At 39.4% G+C, this 15277-nt stretch overlaps 1 protein-coding gene across 1 annotated transcript in view; it reads left to right on the top strand.

Annotated features, from left to right (window-relative positions):
- The window catches only part of CFAP299 (cilia and flagella associated protein 299), a 634310-nt gene that overhangs the window by 599243 nt on the left and 19790 nt on the right, over positions 1-15277 (top strand). The gene's annotated exons all lie outside the window — the stretch shown is intronic.

Genomic DNA, 15277 nt, shown 5'->3' with positions numbered 1-15277 from the left:
TGACCTGACTGATCTCTTTCCACATTATTAGGATGGACCAAGATGCAAAATCTGGAATTAAGTAGCAGATCCTTGGCCTAGGATCCAATAATTATTATCAAATGAATGGTACAAGTTCTAAATTATCCTAAAATTACATTCTGTTATATTTGGAGCAGAGTTGCCAGGCAACGGGACCTCATAGAGGAAGGCCTGGTCTTGGGATGAGTGCAATGAATTTATTACTGACTATTGTTGTGCATTACTAAATGGCGTGACTAAATAAAGCCAAACATTTTTATTAATTGTATTAGGTGTTTATTTTAGGAGCAGATGTTAAAGAAGAATTTTACTGAATATTGCTTAATGAATAAAATTGCTTATTTTGTACAATATTAATGTATTCAGGCAGTTTTTTCCCACTGTAAAATTTTTGCTCACCCCAATTTATATTTTTATTTTATAATTTACCACAGATGGTGACATTTTTATTGCTGGCAAGGTGCATCACTGTGTGATGTCTGTTGTGAAGTGACCAGAAACAACACCTGGCTTCCCAGAGTGCTGTAAGGCAGAAGGCTGCGTGACATCATAGCCTAGGCAGGCGTACATACCAATATACAGCAATTTATAGATATGTGAAGAGTTTCTGTTGCTAAAACTAGGATAAAAGTGGGTATCCTGAATAATAAACTACCAGTTATATTCTACTATATGTCTTTACGGTTCCTCTTTAACTCTTTTTTTCAAAAGGCTGGAATCTGGAAACTGCAAAGGGTTCTGGCCCCTCGGGAAAAAAGATGCACATACTGTACTTCTGCAAGCTACTTGATAACCTTGTTTTACAAATGTCAGTTGCTTATCCATGAAAATATATACATAGTCTATAGCTCCGTTACATTCTGATTCTGTCTGTGCAGTAGCTTAATATTTCAGGCTCATTAGATTCTATCCACTTACCCAGATTTAACAAGGCCTCAGCAGCCCTCTTATATGAATGGTGGTTGTCAGGCATCATGCCTGCATTCTGGTCCTGCAGCAGACAAGTCCTTCCCTTTGGCTACGTTTACAGTGGGCGTACATGTGTTTTCACTGCCTGGTCTTTTTGGCGCAGAGTAAACCAAATGATGGCTCACCCTGCTGCTGCTGAAATTCCAGATGGTGTTAAAAATTATTCCCCCTCTGATTTGTAGCAACTTGGAGGAAGAAGTAATTTGGGGTCCGGCAATTGCTGGATCCCTGAATTACATGTACGCGTGACGCGTCATAGCAAGGCAAAAGTCAGCAGCTGAGCATTAGGCGCTGCGAGTCACGTGCCAAGAAGCCCTGCCTTGCACAGTGGGGCTTTGTGTTGTGATGTAATGTAGGCATTTTAAAGTGGTCTGACACTCTGACATAACAATCAATAACAATGTGTTTTCCTGCTTTTTATAACTCCTACAGTTATCATATTTGCTTTTGTGCACAAGTAATATTGTCTGTCTAGAAATTACAAGTTTCCAAATTGTAGTTTATCTTGCCCTGAAAGCTGCCAATGCATTTTATTATATATTAAAATGTTCTAGCGAGCTGTTCTGAACTGTGTGTATGATTGAAGCTGAGAGAGCTTCTCAGAGAGTGTTTGAGTTGTTTACACACAAATGTAACAACATTGGAATGTAAACAAAGATACTGTTATCTCCAGTCTGGATGCAGATTTCAAGCTGAATAGCCTTTACATGGCAGGACAAGGTGCTGTGTTTAATTGTTTCAGTGATGTTCTGATACAAATTTTCTGTGATAGTAGCTTTAAAGCTGTAAGGAATCTTTTAGAGCAATGTAGAAATGCCACTTTAAGGCAAAAAGTCACACTGCAATTGTAAGTCTATGGGGCATTCATATTGCATCGAGCACAATGCAGCCCAACGGGCTAAAGTATCCCAAGGCAGTGCATGCAGTGCATTACTACATAACACATTCATTGGCAGTGACAGTAAAGCATAGTTTTCATTACCTGTATGCTTCACTGTGTATGACACAACGGTTGTATAATGTGCGATGGAACTTTTCTGTTCCGTGGCATTACGTTTCTGTTTTTAGAGGGAAAGCAATGCAGTTGCAGATCTGGGCTTACTTAAAATTACTGTCAAAATCATCCATCTGCAGTTGAGCCTGTGAGCTCTTGAAAGTCGGGTCTTCAGAAGCCAGGCCATGCTGAAACCTTGTGATATCCATGTAGACAAAATAAAAATGTCATCAAAGTATTCATCAACACCTCATTTACAGCTTTTCAGCACTGGTCACTACAAAGGCGCAGTTACCCTTTAAATGCAAAAACATCTAAAAGTTGACATGTTGTTGTTACCCATGTGTATTTCAAATAGTAACAATGGACACCTGGTACTGCTGTCCATCAACAATGGACACCTGGCACTGCTGTCTATCTATACTTAAAGTAGCCACTAACGGTCCAATTTCTAGCGAAAAATCATTCGATCGATCAGAAATTCTGATTGGATTGGTTGAAAATAATCTCATTTGATTGGCACAATCGTTTATGAATGATTATTTTTAAAAAAAATCGTCCGACTGGATTTTTGTAAAACTAAAATTTGCATTTTCTTGATTGATTGGTTTTAATAGATAAGAAGCAAATATTGGTTAGTTGATGGTGTAGTGAACGATTTTTCATGCATATCATAGACTCTAACTTGCATTTTATACAATACGAACCAGCATGTATCTTTATTTCTCTGCTTCCACTTTCTGTTACCTGTTGTAAAAATCTGAAACTAAGTGAAAATGAAACACAAACCCTGCAAGAAAGCAGATATCCACCAGCTGAAATTGCCTGTTACAGTATGTGCTTTGATTATGATATCAGGAGCCTATTTTAAGATTTTGCCTTGTGGCTTTTATGTACACCACTTCATCTACCAAATCTCTTTGCATCATGAGACAAGTGCATGTACAGTACTTGGCAAATGTTGTTACAGCCTTTCTTTAAACGAACATACATCTTCAGTCTATCAGGTTTCTGTTTAACATTATTATAATGTCAAAGGCATTAGCTATCTCAAAAATGTTTATTCAGCTTTATTTGAGCAATCATGGATAAAACTCTAGGGAAGAAGCGCATTTGTTTCTTTTCCCCCTCTTTGATGTCTTTCTTGGATTATGTGCATCATAGAAGAGTAATAGTTTTGCTCAAGTTATCTCAGGCTGCTCTAAATGACCTTCATATGTCGAATCAGAGACATCTTTCCATGCAATGAAACAACCATCTATCTCAGACACTAGCCTCTCCTGTGTATACTTTATGTGGTATTGACATAGCGGTTGCTGGATGCTGATTGTGACTAAGTGACCTTGGATTATGTCCATGGTTGCATATTTTATGTTCCCAGAAGGAATCAAAAACATATTAATCATTTGCTAGACCACAAAACCAATTATGACCAGTTTAAGAAAGTAGTGTGAATAAAGATTTAATTTAGAGGAGCTCCCTAATGTAAATTGCTATGTTAGTGAAGGAACTTTAACGCTTGCTTAAATTCCATGAATCAAAGGTATTAAAACTAGCTCATTCAGGCCACGTAACTGGAATCATTCACAATGGGTGGTTTGGATGGTTGTTATACCTAATTAGACTATTACTGGGGCAATAACTGTATGGAGCCACTTAAAATCTCTTTTGCTTTTCTAGTGTGAGTTGATGTAGTTAAAAGTGGACCAAAAAGCTTTCCCCAGGGCTTTGTATCATGGCAAAAACTTCTGGAAAAATGTTTTTTTTCATGTTCAGTTTTAATTTATTATTGAAGTATTCAGCTAGTGTATATAATATGAATTACATTTACATTTTTAGTTTGTAATTGTAGTTTATAATTTTCAGTTATATACTTTATTACATTGTTTTCAAGTACATTTTTGAAGCCCTGCATCAATAGGTGTAAAAGGCATATGTGGCAGCAGTTGGAATATTTTCTAATGTTCATAATTTAGTTTATTTTTGTTTCTGGTGGAGATGCATCAGCTGGGTTGTGGGGTTATCTGGGGGATTAACCTGGACTTTGTATCTTGCTATTGCCTCCAGCAAGGTCCCCAGTCTATAGTGCCTTCTACACTTTAGGGCTACTTTCTGAAGAAAGACAATTGATCTACTATTATATTTTATGTATGTGAGAGATCGCGGAAAAGCCGCCACAGGTGCTACTGAGTAGGCGGCTGATTCCGCGTCCAGTGCGGCGGTTGGCACGCGGAAGTGTGAGTTTGGTAGCAGGGCAGAACGCGGAAAAGCCGCCGCATGCAACAACAGTAAGGCGGCTGGTTCCGCGTCCAGCGCGGCGGTTTGCACGCGGCAGCGTGTGTCTGGTGTGGCTGAGTCTGTTAGTGCACATAGGCTTAGGAATACACGCGCGCGCTGAGAGGCAGAATTCTTATACTAAGCAGGAAGAGTCAGCTGACCACGCCGATCAGCTGACTCCTGAGCGGGATACTATTGGTTGAGCAATTAGGGGTGGTGCTGGAGAGCACTACTCCATATATAGTTCCTGCTGGTCACTTGAAAATTGTCTGCCGTTGCGATCACTACGTGGAAGCACTCAGACCTAGTCAGATCCTTCAGTGTGTTTGAACCAGGTGGACCTGGGAATACACACTTAGTCAGATTATTTGAATTGTATTCTGTTTATGCTTAAGCTAGTTCCAGGGTGTAGAGACCAAGGACCTCACACCCAGCTTAGGGAACTGTGTTATCATCTGTGTTATACTTCAAGCTAGTTCCGGGGTGTAGAGACCAAGGACCTCACACCCAGCTTAGGTAACCGTACTACCATCTGTGTTATCTTTCAGACTAGTTCCAGGGTGCTGAGACTACGGACCTCGCACCCAGTCTAGTGAACTGTATTATCATCGGTGTATTCTTCAGACTAGTTCCGGGGTGCTGAGACCAAGGATCTCGCACCCAGAATAGGCATTGTTTGATATATGTTATAACTTATAGCTTTTCTGACTACTCCTCTGTCTTCTGATTCGGTACCTCGCATATCTGATATCCCATTGCCAGACCCTGCTTGACTTGGATACCGAATCAGCCTTCTGTCTTTGTACTTTATCTGTCAGTGTGTTGCCGACCCGGCGTGCCCGACCTCGAGAGCTATCTCTCCCCTTAAGAGATAGTCTCCAGATCAGATAGTGACATCCACCTTTAGGTGTCACTCACTCTTAGGCCCTTCCTGTCTTCAGCCTGACTCCTCTCCTCGGAGAGCCTCAGGCTGCTGGAAGGTTCCTGTGCTCCCAGAGCAGTGTTTCTTTACTGTATATCGCCTGCTCAGCAGGTACATCACTCAAAGTACTACTGTTACACCAAACACTCACATATCTATAGGTGTCCAGAGGTTAGCAATATATCTGATTATCGGTGATACTGCAGATCATCAATAATCAGTTATATATCTGCATTCTTGGTGATACTGCAGATCATCAATAATCAGATTCTCTCTGCGTGCTGACACCAATCGTTACAATGTAACACAGTAAATATGTACACATGTCTTTCTTATAGTGTTACAGGTTTAGTTTGAACCCAGAATCCCAGAACTGCAAGGAAGAATGCGAACTAGTTAGTTACCATTCTTGAGTGTGGTGCCATTAGTGTTGATCATAATTGGTCATTTCAGTTTTGTGAATGTACATGATTGTAATAAAGATTTTGTGGGCAACTTTGATTTTGTGTAACATTCACATAATTTTCGCAAGCAACAAGAAACAACATTCATGGAATCCACTGATGTGTTATCGCCTAACTTGTGACAGTACAATCACAATTGAGTGAATATGCCCATTTTCGTGAAATGCATTGAAGTGTATGGGCATGACAATACACATTTTCTCCAAAAGCAATGAAGTCCATGGACTTGATAAAATTCTTTTATGCCAAAAGCATTGACATCTGTGGGGCATGATAAAACACATTTTCAATAAAGTTCTCATTTTCACACAAAAAAAAATTGTGTATCTTGGGAAAATCCATTAAAACTATTAATGAGTCATTGCCAAATTACACATCGTAATTATGATTAGATGTGAACTAAATTAGATGTGAACTAAATATGTACGCTTGAAATTTTGCATCATGATTTTGTATTGTATTTGCAAATTTTGCTACAAAAATTTCTACTATTCAAAATTTGAGCTCATTGGTAGTAGCCGTTTTGCTTTGTGCTGACCCTGTGTCAAAAACCTGCGCAATTCTTGCCTTTTTCATGATTGCTAACTCATTAAAAGCGCTGCTATCATATAAATCCGGCATAGCGGGGTCTGAACCCTCTATAACAGTAATTATAGATTGACGGTGTACCTTGAAATGAATCAGAGCACTCAGTATATGATTTTATATAAAAAATTGTATTTGCTTATCATATAGCATATATACAAAGTATGAACAGTTCCAAGTAGTGTTTCCTCCTAACAGTATTCCATCTCATCATGGCCTTTATAGCCAAGCGATCATCCATCTTCTAAGCACATTCAAAAAAGAATATAACAGTTGTGTTATGTAGAATAAGATCAAAAGTAGTCTCGTCTGTATCAATAGCTGTGTATTTAGTAGCTGTGTAAAACTTGTAGTAATCTTCTTAAAGAAATGGCTTAAAAAATAGCTTCTAAAAAAACTTCTTGCTAACATCTTAACAAAACTTGAAGCTGAAAAATTAATAAAGTACATCACCAGAATATTACGCATATTACCCCTTCTCTGTCATCTCTTCAGCATCTAGAACCACGTGTGGGAAGGTAGCTTCTGCCTCGTGTGTCTTCTCAGGAGATTGGTAGGCTTGTGCAAACTATGAGCTTTCAGCTCCTACTTTTATAGTGATTGGATGCAATATGGTTGCCTAATCTGGACTTTCCCTAATTCCCAGGTTCTGATTTGCTGAAACTTCTGTGCGTCAATGCTTTATCATGTTTTGAATATCAAAATCATAATATTATTGTTTATAACTTCTGATTAGGTCATTTCTGACATAGTTAATTAAAAATGGACGTCACTAGCCATCTTGTCTGCTGGTTGACTTTTTTGCCCTAGACATTAAACTTCCAAACAGTAAACAATGTCATTCATGACGCATTTCTGATAATGTGTCCTTCTGCTAATTAGTTTGGAATGTGTCTGTCCTTTTTCAGACATAAGATTTGTCAGGTTGACACTGTAACACTAAATAGTCTTCAGCAATTAAATAGGTATATTAGAAGCCCTGTATGTTTCAATAAGCCTTACATTGCTGAAGACTCTTTACAGTGTTACAGTGTCAACCTGACCAATCTTATGTCTGAAAAAGGACAGACACATTCCAAACTAATTAGCAAAAGGACACATTATCATAAATGCATCATGAATGAAATTTTTTACCGTTTGGAAGTTCAATGTCTGGGGCAAAAAAGTCAACCAGCAGACAAGATGGCTGGTGACGTCCATTTTTAATTAACTGCGTCAGAAATTACCTAATCAGAATTTATAAATAATAATATTATGATTTTGGTATTCAAAACATAATAAAGCATTGACGCACAGAAGTTTCAGCCAATCAGAACCTGGGAATTAGGGAAAGTGCAGATTAGGCAGCCATATTGCATCCAATCCCTATAAAAGTAGGAGCTGAAAGCTCATAGTTTGCACAAGCCTACCAATCTCCTGAGAAGACACACGAGGCAGAAGCAACCTTCCCACATGTGGTTCTAGATGCTGAAGAGATGACAGAGAAGGGGTAATATGCTTAATATTCTGGTGATTTACTTTATTAATTTTTCAGCTTCAAGTTTTGTTAAGATGTTAGCAAGAAGTTTTTTTAGAAGCTATTTTTTAAGCCATTTCTTTAAGAAGATTACTACAAGTTTTACACAGCTACTAGATACACAGCTATTGATACAGACGAGACTACTTTTGATCTTATTCTACATAACACAACTGTTATATTCTTTTTTGAATGTGCTTAGAAGGTGGATGATCGCTTGGCTATAAAGCCTTGATGAGATGGAGTACTGTTAGAAGGAAACACTACTTGGAACTGTTCATATTTTGTATATATGCTGTATGATAAACAAATACAATTTTTTATATAAAATCATATACTGAGTGCTCTGATTCATTTCAAGGTACACCATCAATCTATAATTAATGTTGTAGATCGTTCAGACCCTGCTATGCCGGATTTATATGATAGCAACGCTTTAAGGGCGGTCCTTTACTGAGTTAGCAATCATGAAAAAGGCAAGAATCGCTCAGGTTTTTGACACCTGTACCACAGCAATACTTTTCTATTTCAAATCCTGTTTGTAAATTACCTTAAGTAGTCCTCTGCACTAAAAAGATGCTATCTTTATGTGACCAGCTATGTGAAAAATTATTACTGTGCAAGCATATTAACCTTGTAACACTGTTCCTTCAGCTGTCCAAGCGTTCTTGCATTCATTGCTCCCTGGTGCAGTAATTCATGGACAATCATTTTACTGCTGGATTCTCCTAAGGTGGTACATATTTTACTCTCGTAATGTCCAGTGCTCAGCCAAGGGTCCTTGAGTTTTTAAACATCAGTGCCCATGGAGAACAGTTGTCCACACAGCAGATGATTTGTACAGAGGAGTGCTACACTGTAATTCCAGAGCACTGGAATAGCTTTGGGAGTGGTATCATGTGCTAGTGAGTTCTAAACTACACTTTACATATTGTTGAGAAGGGAAGTTGCAGAGTTTATTATGAACATGCTTTCTGAAGATGATATATGTTAATTGCTTATTCCAGATGTTTGAAATGTTTATGTACTGCGTTACTTGGAACAATATGACTCATGAATGAGTGCATTTGCTTTGCCTTATTATCCTGTGGCCCTGACCCAATACACCAACAAAGCCACCTGTACATTTTTCTCACTACATACACTTGTATACTGTAATGTTGCCTCTAAGCAAAAGTGATGATACATTGCCAGTCACAGTATTTATGTTTGGGGTAGTAGTTCATCTGCGCAAAGTTATAATAAGAATTGCACATAAATTTGGTACTGTGCATGGGATGTGGGGATTAGCAGGTATGCAGCCATGGACCATTAGAAATGACTTACTCCTATGGAAGAGTTGGGGAGTGAGTAACATAGAGAAATAGAGGCTTACAGTGATACAAGGGATATGAATATACTCATGTACCATAGCAATACCAGTTTCCATTGGAATGCCCAAGTATATTAGCTGGCTTGATAGCAGCTTGCTATTAAAATAAGTGTGTAAGATGATCCATATGAGTAGTTATTGTTTTGACACCTACTGTAGAAGAATAAGGCCTCAATTCACTAAGCTTTATCAAACACTTTATCAAACGTTTGATAATTTACCTCATGGGTAAAATCTAATTTTGAATTCACTAATGTGTTATAGATTTATCGAACATTTTATCGATAAAACGTTCAATAAATCTATAACACATAAGTGAATTCAAAATTAGATTTTACCCATGAGGTAAATTATCAAACGTTTGATAAAGTGTTTGTTAAAGCTTAGTGAATTGAGGCCTAAGTGATAAAAACAAGAGTGCCAAGCATAGTGTTAACTGATTATAAAATAATAGGGTAACAAGGCAATATTAGTTATAAGCTAAATATATGTGATCATAAAGCTAAATGCCACCCATAATGGATGGCTGGATAGAACAAGGAAGACACCAGTGAGCAGCAGATGTGGCAGTAGCTTGAGTGGATCTTCAGGGCGTTATGTACCCTGTTGCTTGAGCCTGTTAGTCTGGGCACATTTACCTACACATTGCTAACCATTGCAATGGCCAGATGATGGCCTCCCACATATTGATCAAATAAATGTGTGTATGTCTAGCAGTGCCAATGGTTTCATGTTTGAAAGCTCTGTGCATACATATGCCTGTGAGCATAAGCAGGGGCTTATCCCCACTCTGTACTAGTGGAGGCAAGGCTTGATATTGACACTAAACAGTTAAAAAGATGCTCTAGAGCAGCGGAAAGGCGTTGGAGGAAAAGTAACACAAATGAGGACTTCATCACATATAAAATAGCCTTGAACAACTTTAGAAATGCGCTCTCTGTGGCAAAACAGGCCATTTTTCCACCCTAATATTCGCCCAAGTACACAATCCAAAACGCTTGTTCAGCACCTTCAACTCCGTTCTCCATCCCCCTCCTCCTCCTCCTTCATCTTGCTTATCAGCTGAAGAATTTGCAACATACTTCACTGATAAAATTGACAAAATCAGAAGTGAATTCTCCAAGCAGCCCTCAAATCCCACCTCCACACCTCTCATTGACTGCTCTCTAACTGCCTTCTCTCCACTCTCTGAACATTCTCTCTCCTCTATAATATCCAAAGCTAATCTAACCACTTGTTCTTTGGATCCTATTCCCTCCCATTTCATTCCGCACCTATCCTCATTTCTCATGTCTGCACTAACATCGCTATTTAACCTGTCCGTCTCCACTGGCATCTTTCCGTCGCCACTCAAAAAGGCTGTTGTGACACCAGTACTTAAAAAACCATCTCTAGATCCTGCCACACTCGCCAACTACCGCCCAGTCTCACTTCTCCCGTTTGCATCCAAAGTAATTGAACGCCACATACATGCAGAATTAAGCCATTATTTATCAGCTAACTCCCTACTTGATCAGTTCCAGTCTGGTTTTCGCTCCAACCACTCCACAGAATCGGCCCTTACCAAATGACCTTCTTACAGCCAAATCCAAAGGTCAATTTTCCATACTCATCCTTATTGACCTGTCATCAGCATTTGATACGGTTGACCACACCTTACTCTTACAAATACTTTCAAATGTAGGAATAAAGGGCCTTGCTCTCACATGGTTATCTTCCTACCTCTCTGGAAGGTCCTTCACAGTCTCCTACTCAGATCAGATCTCTTCTCCTCATGCTTTGTCTGTTGGGGTTCTTCAAGGCTCTGTCCTTGGTCCTCTCCTCTTTTCCATCTACATGCACGGTCTTGGTGACTCAATCAACTCATTCGGGTTTCAATACCACCTGTATGCAGACGATACGCAACTGTACCTCTCGGACCCAGACCTTAACTCCCTCCTCAAACGTGTTCCTGACTGCTTGTCTGCTATATCCTCCTTCATGTCCTCTCACTTCCTAAAACTTAATATGAGTAAAACGGAACTAATAATTTTTCCACCGTCTCTGGCCACCTCTCTGCCTGAAGTAACTATAAATGTTAATAACACTCCCATAACTTCAGTTCCCAAAGCACGGTGCTTGGGGGTAATATTTGACTCTTCTCTCTCTTTTATTCCTCATCTTAACTCCATAACCAGCTCCTGCCATCTCCAACTCAAAAATATATCTCGCATCCGTCCCTTTCTCACTCAAGACACAACCAAAATGTTAATACATACTCTTATAATTTCTCGTCTGGACTACTGCAATGTACTACTTTGTGGACTACCTTCTAACAAACTGTCCCCGCTTCAGTCGGTACTGAACTCAGCTGAACTGGATCCAGAGGATCCAGTTCAAACTCCTAACCCTAATCTACAAAGCTCTCCACAATCTCTCTCCCCGGTACATATCATCACTAATTTCCAGATACAAACTCAATCGTAATCTCAGATCTGCACACGATCTTCTGTTGTCCTCCTCTAGAATCACCTCCTCACATTCACGCTTACAAGATTTTGCACGCGCTTCGCCCCTTCTCTGGAATTTCCTCCCACAACACATCCGTCACTCACCAACCTTTGTTACTTTTAAACGCTCTCTAAAAACTCATTTGTTCCGACAAGCATATGCGCTACCCTAGGCCACTTCCCTTTGTCCTAAGACCAAATTGCACTCCTACTAGGTATCCTAAAACACACTGCCTTTATATATTTTATCGTATACTACCCCTCCTCTTGTTTCCCCCCATTACCTTTAGATTGTAAGCTCGCAAGGGCAGGGCTCTCTCCCCCTTTTGTGTCTTGGAAATCATTATACATTTTATTCATCATGTTACTTTTATCACTGTCATTACCAATTCTGTATTTTGTATTCTGTATGCAGTATCATTTTTTTGTATTTTGTCACTAATTATGTATCTTGTATATTAGTGTACACCATTGTCTGTATTATGTACCCCATGTTTGTTTCTTACTTTGTACAGCGCCACGGAATAAGTTGGCGCTTTATAAATCAATAATAATAATAATAATAATATTGAATATGGAAGCCCCTTTAGTAATAAGGGCATCTCCCAAAAGTCTTCTCCTTTACATGCAAATAAATGATTTTCTACCTATTTATAAAAGTAAGTTAAAACTTTAGTTGAAATACTGTATAAACAAAATATTATTGTATTAAAAATAATAAAATAAATGTATTTTCTTCTTTATTTTTTTTCCACCCGTAATATTATACTTTCATGTATGTCCTTATTTCCCCTGCTGGGCTGTATACTTTCTTCTGTTCTGCATCCTTCTTTCCTTCTTTTTTATTTTGTATATTTGTATCTTGTGGCATCTTCTTTTTATGTATATTTCTATCTTCTTATGTTATTTTTATCTGCAGGGTTTCTATTCCATTTTGAGCTGTGCTTTTAAGGTTTTTTTTAGTTTTTTTCTTACATTGTTTTATATTTCTCTTATTGTAGGTGGGTTGGAGGGTTTTGTGATAGTTTGCTGATAGTTTGCAAAAAGACTGTTAACGAAGATTATCCTGAGAAAGTCTATATTTCCATAGGATAAGGTTTCACAGTCCATGAGCCAGCATACAATTTATCAGAAGGGAAATTATTAGTTGATAGAGGCCAAACATAACATGTATATAATGTGTTTTTCTCCTATGCGGTCTAATGAGTCTTTCTAGGCTTGTTGATTTTGATGTCTACTTGTTTGTCTTATGCTTTAGTGTAAACAACTGTATTTGTACCTAAATGTCACTAAAAATGATAGGACAAGTATGAAAGTTGATTATTTATGATGTGAGCTTTTTAGAATTTCTGACTATTTCTGATGTGAGATTTTCTTTAGATTAGCCTGAGACAATTATGGTTTATGATGCCGACACATTACTTCTACGATGATACAAACTTTTCATTAACTGTGCATTCTTCCATGGCTGCTTAAATGACTACTGTAGGGTGGTAAGGGGAAAAAGAGTGGAACTTACACGGGGCTTCTTATGGTCCCCCGCTGACGTCCTGTGCTCATGCAGCCACTCACTGATGCTCCGGTCCCCACCTTCGATTCACTTCTGTAATTTCCGACTTTAAATATGGTACTGTCAGAAAACCACTGCGCCTGCGCAGCCTTGTCCTCGCTCCCGCTGATGTCACCAGGAGTGTACTGCTAGGGCGCAGACTATACTGGGCATGCGCAATATACTCCTGGTGAAGTCAGCAGGAGCGAGGACACAGCCACGCAGGCGCAGTGGTTTTCCGACTTTAAAGTCAGAGATTCCAAAAGTGAGCTGGAGGCGAGACCGGAGCATTGGTGAGTGGCTGTGCGGGCACAGGAAGTCTGCGGGGGACCATTAAAGCCCCAGGTAAGTTCAACTCATTTTCCCCCGACCCCCCTACAGTACTGCCTTTAAAGTGGCCCTGAACTCTTGCACTGGACAGAAGGAAAACATAGAGAAATGCACACTGTATGTATTTAGAGAGTTTAGCTTGTCTAATTCCCCCTCATCTGTGCTTAATCACAACTGTAATTTAATCTCTCTGATGTGTCAGCTGACTACCACGGCAGATAAGCTAATGTAAAAGCACAGGATGTTAACAATATGTCTGCTTCCATTAAAAGCAGGAAGTAGAATCACTGCAGATTTATTGGAGGGTTTGTATCAGCTGTAACAAATAAATGTTTTTCTTTCAAGGTTATTATGCTGTTGCTTATCTTTTAGAGCAGAGAGGAAGTGCTGAATTCAGGTCTGCTTTAAGCAGAGACAGTGAATCCAATGTATTTAATAATACAAATTACAAGACAAAATAATTGTAAAATGAGACTTAAAGAGGACATGTGACATTTTGTCTGGAGTAGACAAATTTACAAAAAGACATTTGGTACCCACAGATGTATAAGGGTAAATCATGATATTGTAAGTCCTCTGTCATTGCTTGTATGTTCCTGCAGTTGCGGAACCAAATTATTTACCTCACTTTTTATTTTACAATGACAATGGTAATTAGTTAATGTATTTACTAATTCCTTTTTCACAGGATGACCAACAGAACTAAAAGTTGGCATCAACCTTAAAACAGTTAACAGCCTCTTAAAGGATAACTATCACTAAATATTGTAATATTCAGAATGCATCTGTATTTGATGTATGTTTGTACCAGACTAAAATAGACTGCAAATTATTTTTTTTTCCTTTGTAGCTGTTGCTACAAGTAATAAACAGTAAATATTTAACAGAGCTGGCCAATTCTGGACCAGCCCATCTCCTCACTAGGAATTTTCAGCATTTTATTTATTTTTTTCAAAAACACACCCTGTAAAGGAAATTTACAATGGTGCTGGAAAGCCAGTCTCCTTCTGTGTAGATTATTCTGGCAGTTGGAGTGTGCTGCTGTAATCCAGGGAGCTCTTTTGAGTCACGTAACGTGACGAATGAATGAGTCACGTAACGTGACGAAGCGCGTAGGGCGGAGTCGGAGGTGTGGGCGCTGACGTCACAGGAGTACGAGGAAGAAGCAGGAGAGGCAGTGTGGTGGTGTGCGACTCTGTTATAATCCGCGGTAGGATCGTATGTACCCGCTGTCAACCTGTATCACTTGTGGCAATAAATTGGAAAGTTTTTATATGAAGATTTTCCTCGGCTGACATCTTTATATATGATATGCTTATACTCAAGAAGCGCTTTTGGTGAGTGCAATCACATTGGGAGAGTGGTTGAGATCCCATACACGGTGGAGGCACTACCCTCAGGAGTGCATGCACGGGGTGCAGATTGTGTTTTTTTAATACAATACTTCGCACTATGTGCGTGTTTTAAAATTTCTTTTAGGGTTTGGAAAGCGCAGTTGTGGAGTAGGGAGCTCTTTTGAAAATAAAGGCATTCTTAACCACCTTAGCGGTATGGACGAGCTCAGCTCGTCCAGTACCGCCAGAGGGTGCCGCTCAGGCCCTGCTGGGCCGATTTTGTTCAAATAAAGTGCAGCACACGCAGCCGGCACTTTGCCAGCCGCGTGTGCTGCCTGATCGCTGCCGCTCTGCGGCGATCCGCCGCGAGCAGCGGCGAAAGAGGGTCCCCTCCAGCCGCCTGAGCCCTGCGCAGCCGAAACAAATAGTTCCGGCCATGACATCACTCCGCTCGT

The sequence above is a fragment of the Hyperolius riggenbachi genome, chromosome 1, assembly GCF_040937935.1.
Source record: "Hyperolius riggenbachi isolate aHypRig1 chromosome 1, aHypRig1.pri, whole genome shotgun sequence".
Taxonomy (NCBI): domain Eukaryota; kingdom Metazoa; phylum Chordata; class Amphibia; order Anura; family Hyperoliidae; genus Hyperolius; species Hyperolius riggenbachi.
Note: the sequence above shows the minus strand (reverse complement) of the source record. Positions and strands in the feature narration are given on the sequence as shown.